Source organism: Triturus cristatus, chromosome 12 (genome assembly GCF_964204655.1).
Source record: "Triturus cristatus chromosome 12, aTriCri1.1, whole genome shotgun sequence".
NCBI lineage: Eukaryota > Metazoa > Chordata > Amphibia > Caudata > Salamandridae > Triturus > Triturus cristatus.
Window position 1 is genome coordinate 626,796,180 of NC_140595.1, and position 8,801 is coordinate 626,804,980.

General features: G+C 43.5%; 1 pseudogene; it reads left to right on the forward strand.

The window, feature by feature from the left end:
• The first annotated feature begins 842 nt into the window (after nucleotides 1-842).
• On the forward strand, nucleotides 843-1,605 carry LOC146776436 (dnaJ homolog subfamily C member 8 pseudogene; annotated as a pseudogene).
• Nucleotides 1,606-8,801: the final 7,196 nt, after the last annotated feature.

The window sequence follows — 8,801 nt, forward strand, 5'->3', positions numbered from 1 at the left end:
CATGAGCACCCCTACTTTCTCACAGGTACAGACAACGTCAGGAAACAGAGGTCCCGCGAAAAGGAGGAACGGGGGTGGGTCTGCCTACCTTCTCAATTGTTCTTCTCTCTCTCTTTCCCTGTGCAGTTACCTTCGTTGACCTGGCTGGATACTTACGTTACCTGGAAGACCGGAGAAACGCTGTGGTGTCACGTATTATTTCCCCTTCTTCCGTTCCTTCCCCAGAGAGCAGTCCCCATAGCGGAGAGTATTCCCATTTCCCTGTGAGGGGCTGCGCCCTGGGGAATCTAAGGGTTTATTCTTCAGTCATCGTTCCTGCTGATGTTCTACCGAGGTTAGTGGCTATCTCAGGTCGCAAGCTGCTAGCGTCACGACAGATTGACAAGCCCACGTACACCATCAGCCTGGACGATGGATACCAACACAGTGTTAGCCTCCTTAGTGGAGAGCCTGGCTGCCTTACAACAGGAGGTTCACACCTCCAGACAAGAATCCCAAGGGCTGAGAGCAGAGATAGGGACCTTACGCAGAGAAGTCGCAGGCATCTCCCGTAGTGGAAAACCCCCTGGACTAGGGAAAAGTCAGTACATCAAGGACTGGACTTTGCCCCCACCGACCACCTCTCTAGGAGCAGGTAGCCCGGCCCCGGGTTTCTTTTCCACACCCACTCTCAATCCTCCCACCGTAGGGACTCCCCCCACAGTGCAGGTGATACATAACCCAGGGATACCATTGGCCCCCCCCGAACGGTTCTATGGGGAACCAAAGAAGTTCGAGTCCTTCTTGAACCAAAGTCGTCTCCATTTCCTCTGCAAACCTGCCATCTTTCAGGATGATGCGGCGAAGATGGCGGCTCTCGGAGCTGGAGGCTCTTCTGGCGCCTCGGAAGATGCGTTCCTAACTTATTATAATGAGGTTAAGCAGATAGAAAGGCGAGATTCTGTATTAACACCCAAACAACAGATTGAAAGGTTGATCCGACCTGGTTCTTCGTACTTCAACTTGAACCCATATGAGGTCCTCCAACTGGATCCAGAGGCTACTGATGAAGACATAAAGAAGAGGTTCAGACAGTTATCCATATTGGTGCATCCAGACAAAAATCAAGACGATCCTGGGAGAGCGCAAAAGGCTTTTGAAGCTGTGGACAAAGCGTATAAGATGTTACTGGACCCTGAGCAAAAGAAACGAGCTTTGGATGTCATACAAGCTGGTCAGGAATATATTGATCACATTGTGAAAGAAAAAAGGAAGGCACTGAAAAAGGAAGGCAAACCTACAGTTGTGCCGGAAGATGATCCAGAAGTTTTCAAACAAGCAGTGTACAAACAAACAATGAAGTTATTTGCAGAGTTGGAAATCAAGCGGAAAGAGCGAGAAGCGAAGGAAATGCACGAAAGGAAGAGACAACGGGAAGAAGAAATTGAGACTGCAGAAAAAGCAAAACGTGATAGAGAGTGGCAGAAAAATTTTGAGGAAAGTCGAGATGGGCGTGTGGACAGCTGGCGGACCTTTCAACATACAAAAGGGAAAAAAGAGAAGAAAAACCGCTCAAGCTCTAACTCCCCGACAGCTGCGATGGTCCCTGTTCTTTTCGGATTATGATTTCTTGATCAAATACAAACCCGGACCCCAGAATGGAAAAGCCGACGCCCTGTCCCGGCAAGAAGATGAACCGAGTGAGACCCCGGAAGAGGTCCCCGAACCTCCACCCATCATCCCAGCCGCAGCATTTCGAAATAAATGCATCGCCTTAGTGATGTCCCAGGATTTCATAGACGAAGTGAAAAATGCAGGAACCTCCATCGACATCCAGACCTGGTTACACGAAGACCCAGAACACAGAACCTCCAACGGGGAATTGTTGTACCACCAACAAGCGTTGTACATACCTAAGACAGCCCTACAACAACAAGTGTTACACTGGGCTCACGACTCCAAGTTGGGGGGCCATTTAGGGGAAAACAAGACCATTGCTAACATCAAGAGGTCCTTTTGGTGGCCTACACTGCACAAAGACACCAGAGAGTACGTGAAACAATGTGCAGTGTGTGCACAGGGGAAAACCATACATACCAAACCTGTAGGGCTCTTACGGCCCATACCAATCCCCCCAGTTCCCTGGCACACGGTCTCTATGGACTTTGTGGTAGAAATGCCCCCCAGTGAAGGATACACAACCGTCCTCGTGGTGGTGGATCATCTAACAAAGATGGGACATTTCATCCCCCTTAAAAAACTGCCCTCTTCCGCTGAATTAGCCTTGCTCTTTCTACAGCATATCGTGAGAGCCCATGGGATCCCCCGGATCCTCATAACTGACCGGGGTTCCCAGTTCACATCCCGTTTTTGGAGGGCATTGTGCACCACGATGGACCTAGACGCCCGGTTATCCACAAGTTACCACCCCCAAACAGATGGGAAAACCGAGCGACTCAATCGAACACTAGAGCAATACTTGCGATGTTTCTCTCTCCAAAACAGTGAGGACTGGTATTCCTTGATTTGGACAGCCGAATTTGCGTACAACAACGCAGAACACTCCACGCTAGGGTGCTCCCCCTTCTTTTGCTTAAATGGGTTCCACCCCAACATGCTACCATTCGACTGGCCTGTGAAATCACGACACCCGTCTATACAGGAACATCACGCGCACCTAAGAGCGGTGCTCATAAACGCCAAACAGCATTTGGCCCAGGCCCAGACCACACAGAAACGGGTAGCAGACACCAAAAGAACGCTCGAACCCACATATCAGATTGGTGACAAAGTATGGCTGTCCACAAAGAACCTCCCCCTAAAAGGGGCAGGTAAACTAGCACCAAAATACGTTGGGCCCTATGGGATAGAGGCAATCATAAACCCTGTAGCGGTCCGACTCACCTTACCCCCCACATGGCGAATCCACCCTGTGTTTCATGTGTCCTTGCTAAGACCATGCCCTGGAACAATGAGGTTACCTGTTACGCCGACTGCACTAGACGTAGATGGACAGGAAGAATACGAAGTCCGGGCCATACTCGATTCTCGTCTCCTTCGAGGAAGAGTGCAGTATCTCATCGACTGGAAGGGCTATGGGGTTGAGGAAAGATCGTGGGAACCCGCCGGTAACCTCAATTGCCCGCAGCTCTTACGGCGATTCCACAGGACACACCCAGGCAAACCCGGACGTCCGCCGGGACGGCGGTCGGTAAGGGGGGGTTCTGTCGCAATCATCGGCCAAAAGAGGTATTGCACTACAATCCCCAGAAGCCCCGCAACCCGTCATCCCGGAAACAGGAAATCGCCCCCGCCCAGCCGGAACTACAAAGTAGCGCCGCTCCCACAGGAGGGGGCTTGTCAATCCAGAAGTTCCGGATCCTTGAGCTGCTCGCTGTAGAGCCGCTACCAGCGCGTCGCCAGGAGCGGCGTTTCTTCAGGCTTCGGTGTTTGCTTTCCTGGTGCCAAGCCTTCGGGATATTTGCCCCCAGTCCACGAGACTCGGTCGGCGGAAGGTGTTGTCCCCGCAGGACGACCGAGTCTCATTCCTGCCTCAGACCTCAAGACAAGGGTAGCGGTTGCAGACGCTTTCCCTCCATCGTCGCCCCTGTACCTTGGATTCTGCGGTGACGTAACCGTATGGAATCCGACATTCCTTTCTGCACGACGGATGCTACGGTCAGGTAACAAACAGGCCCTGAATCCCCAAGGCCTTGCTGATTTTGGTTTTGTTTCTTGTTGTTTTTGTTTTGGTTTTCAGAGGAGCTCACGGGCCAAAGTCACGTGTGATACTTCTAGCGCCTGCGCTTTTCCTCCTTGCTGATTTTTGGGTGCATTGCCTACCTCGAGTTGCCTGTTCTGCCTTGATTTCACTTACTATTCCCCGGAGTACATTTCCTCCGACGTCACCCTGATTGCTGTTGAGAGAAACCGGTCCAGTCATTCCCGTGCTTCATTTCCGGCTCCAGTTTCATGAGCACCCCTACTTTCTCACAGGTACAGACAACGTCAGGAAACAGAGGTCCCGCGAAAAGGAGGAACGGGGGTGGGTCTGCCTACCTTCTCAATTGTTCTTCTCTCTCTCTTTCCCTGTGCAGTTACCTTCGTTGACCTGGCTGGATACTTACGTTACCCGGAAGACCGGAGAAACGCTGTGGTGTCACGTATTATTTCCCCTTCTTCCGTTCCTTCCCCAGAGAGCAGTCCCCATAGCGGAGAGTATTCCCATTTCCCTGTGAGGGGCTGCGCCCTGGGGAATCTAAGGGTTTATTCTTCAGTCATCGTTCCTGCTGATGTTCTACCGAGGTTAGTGGCTATCTCAGGTCGCAAGCTGCTAGCGTCACGACATATAAGAACTTCATTCATCTTAGTTATTTTCAAGAATATCCACTCCATTCTTGCACCACTGTACATGATTTAAAGCACTTAGCATCTTCTTTCAAATCACATGTAAAGTCACTTTACTTTCTCAATTAGTTCATTCAAATAGCAATTTAAAATCATTAAAAAAACAATTTAATAAAAGGCTATTAATTAAAGTGATTCTCTATTGTGCAGCCATTGAATATTTCACTATATCAGCTCGAATTGCACAATAGTTCTTCCAAAATCAATTCATTTGAACAATCACAGAAAAGGACAAATCACCTTCACTTCATCACGCTCTGAATGGGCAAGTCTTTAGCAGCATTAAAACATCAATGTAAATCCATAATATTCATTATGCAAATCATAACATAAACCAGCCTTCCTACTTTATGAATGGTTAAGCCCTTCCATAGGCAGCGCGAGTCTTCATTGCATACAAACCCATTTCTCTATATAGACCCGTCTTTACTGTAAGTATGTTGTAATGTACTTTCATGATCAGCCTACATGGACCCATAACTCTTCCTCATTGTTGAGTCCTCCAGGATATCTAGTTTGGAGTTCAATTATATATTTAAACGCCAATATCCTAAGTTTTTTTACCGTGCTGTCTCCTCTTTCTTCTTTTGGTACTTGGTCCAAGCAAAAGAACTTAAGTAAATTAGGATTGCTCTTGTGTTTCTCTTCAAAATGTTGGGCCACTGAGTATGTATGGTTCTTATTTCCTATGGCCCGCATATGTTCTAGAAAGCTTTTCTTCACAGTATGTAATGTGCTTCCAATATATTGTTTTCCGCACGGGCAAGAGAGGCAATATATTGTATATTCAGAATTGCAATTAAGGAACTTCTGACTCTTCTTTTTGTTTTTCCTGACCGATACTGGTAATTCCTTAACTTTCTGACTGTATTTGCATGCTCATACGTTTTTTCTGTGTTTCTTTTTCTATTTTTTGTGGTATCTCTTTTTCAGGAAAAGTTGATTTCTGTCTATCTTTCCTGCTTTGCTAGATGCCTCCCGTAGAATCCCTCTTGTGTAGCCCTCTCCTCAAATCTTAGAAGGACCGCACTTTTTGCCTTAACATGCTCCTCAGATCCACTGCAATTATGTTTTTTACGTAACAGCTCCCCATATGGGATACTCCTAATTATACTACGTGGATGAAAACTTTCTGCATGTAGTATGCTGGTCCCTGCAGTGGGTTTGCGATACAACTTTGTCTGCACTTCGCTATTCTCAATGTATACCAGTAGCGGCCCATGGAGGGAGTTCGTGGGGCAGTGAGGCAGGGCGGGGGGAGGGGCAGGTTGGGGAAATGTAAACACCGGAATATGGATGAACGGAGGAAAGTACACATTTAAATAAATAAAACAAATTTCGTTGCGCGCGCTGCATCGCATTTTGTGATGCAGCGCGCGCAAAGGAATTTGTACATATATATATATATATTTATATCTTATGTTATGAAATTAGAAGCCATGCTCCTTATCATTTTATTAGTAATGTCAAATAAGTCCCCAGTCTGCCATCTGTACGTTGGTATCCTTAACCGTTGTATTATAGTATGTGGCTGGAAATCAAAATCCATTGTACAATGAAGAATTTACTGGAGTGGGAAAAAAGGGTGGTGAGATAGTGAAATAAATGAGAGGTTAGCTAAAAGTCAGCAAGTGGCCCTCAGATCTATTTAATACTAGCTTCTCCAACGAATAGCAATTAAGCTACTGGTAGATCTTCGCCCACCTGTAAGATGCTTAGCTCAGAGTTGACTGAGTTTTTTCATAATGACATTTCAACAATCTTGTCATCCTTTACACCAACATCTGCAGCTGCAGAAAGATTTGACTATGCAGACTGGCACTTTTTATCCTGGTCAAATGTTATGCCTATAACCGACAGGTTGTACTATCCAAAAGTTTGACTATAAACTCTGGATCATCGATTCATCATTAGATTCTTGACCCACTAAGATTTTTTAATATTTTTTTTTCACAATTACTCAAGAAATAACAAATGTTTGGAATAATTCCACCCCCTCCTTTTGCAAAACAGCATTAGTCACTCCCCTCTTAAAAAAGGGACATTTTGATCTTAATGTTCCTATAAACTATTGTACCGCCATCCTTTTTTTCCATAATTTTAGAGAGTTGGGTAAATACATAACTATCCTCCTATATTGAGGAAAAGAATGCCCTCAATAAATAATCAGGTTTCAAACCTTCATTCAGCTCAAAAAACTATGCTTACAGCTAATGTCAATGATATCAGCAGGATCTTGGATGGTGGGAGCTCGGCTGCTCTCATCGTCCTAGACTTGTTGGCATCTTTCGATGCTGTCTCACATGCGCTTCTGCTGGAAAGGCTAAGCGTGACTGGTCTACAGGACAACGCTGTACATTTGAATTCATTTTGAAAAATAAAACACAGGCTGTTCATATGGCTCCATTCCATTCTGATTTTAAAGATATATCTTCTGTAGTCCCCCATGGATTGTACCTCAGTCCGACTCTTCTCATAATAAATGTTGCTCCATTGGCGTATCTGTTTGCTTCTTTTGGGTTAAAATATTAAGGCAACGCCAATGGCACTCTGATTATTATACACATGGAGGGCAATCTTAGCCAACTTCAAGATCAATTTAAAAGGTGCCTGAAGAAGGTGGACGGTTGGATGCATTTTAATTTCCTGCTCCTAAACTTTGATAAAACCAAGGTGCTGGTGTTTAGTAATCCCTCAGACTGGTCCTGCCTATGGTGGAACCCTGACATTAGGGTAGGGCCCAAGACGGTGACTACTGTCCACAATATAGATGTCCTGTTTGATTATAAACTGTAATTTGATCACCATATAAAAAAGTTGATTACTAATTGCCTTTTAATAATTAAAGAACTAAAAAAGATATTACAGTTTATTCCTCAATATTCTAGACAGCTGCTAATACAAGCCTTGATCCTTAGTAGGCTAGATTATTGCAATGTGCTGAATGTCGGTCTCCACGCCTACCTTATGAAGAAATTGCAATTAATAAAAAATATAGCTCCCAGATTGATATTCAATATTTGGAAATGTGACAGTGACTCTGCCTAATGTCGTAAATTACATTGGCTACCCATTCAAAAAAGATGCTGGTTTAAGGCCCTCTGATTGGGTCACAGGCCTTCTTTTTTTGTTAAATAATTTTTATTGAAGATAAAGAACACAGAAATACAAAATAATATTTCATTCAGATGAAGATATGAGTATATAGTTATATAATTATATCATTTGTAAACAAGTGGATTAAAGATATGAGAACAGTAGATTGCATGAATTTGTAGTAATACTCTTAACACACTACTAATAAATAGCACATAAGTTATAGGCCGGAACTTTGAACTAAAAAAGAAAACACTGTGTACCTGTAAAAATATGGGAGAGTAAACTATATTTAGAAGATTTTATTATAAAAAAGAAGGAAGGAAAGGAATATGAAAAAGATAGGGATAGAAAGAGACGAAGATTGGAAGAAGAAAAGAAAAAGAAAAAGAAAAGAATGAAAAAGTATTGAATAGAAAAGATGAAGTTATAGAAAAGGTGAGTTCGATGACAGATAAGTAGTGAACGGTAGCCATAGTAGATCAGATTTAATCTGTAGATGAATTGAAGCATGAGATACCGAAGCAATTCTATGCTCATCACATATTAAATTCCACCAGAGTAAAAAAGATAGCTTAGAGTTGTCTTTCCAGCATGTTAATATAACCTTAAAAGCAACAGCAATAAATAAGTCAAATAAAATTGATTTGGAAGAAATTTGTTCAAAATCCGGAGACAGAGTACCTAAAAATACATTTTGGATGTTACATTGAATTTTATAAGAAAAAATCAATAGACATTTTGACCAAACAGTTTTCCAAAAAGCAAGAACCTTAGGCCAGTAGTAAAGTAAGTGTATTAAAGAACCTTCAGCATTAAGACATGACCAACAAGAAGGTGAGAGTGATTTGTTGAATTTATGTAGAAGACGGGGAGTAAGAACAACTCTATTATTTACAAAATATAGGGATTGTGTGATATTTGCAGCTTTAGATGGCTTGAAGAGTTTTTGCCATAATTTATCCCAGTGAGAGATAGACAGTGTTTGGGATAAATCCTGTTCCCATTCCAGCTCAACATTAGATTTATTCTGTGTGCAAGTGGATATAGATAAAGTCTTATATATGAACGAAGCACTAGGAATAATATCATGAGAGACTTGGTACAAGGGTGTATCAGGTGTGAATGAAATTGGAACTGGCTGAGAGTTGAAATTCTGTAAACAACTCTGGAGTACTGGAACTAAAATGTTATATTGTTGAATACATGAATTGGGTAGATTAAAGTTCTCTTGCAATTGATGGAAAGGCAGAATCACATTATTAACAATCATTTGATTGACATAAAAAAGGCCCTTTTCTTTCCAATGTTTGTAATAA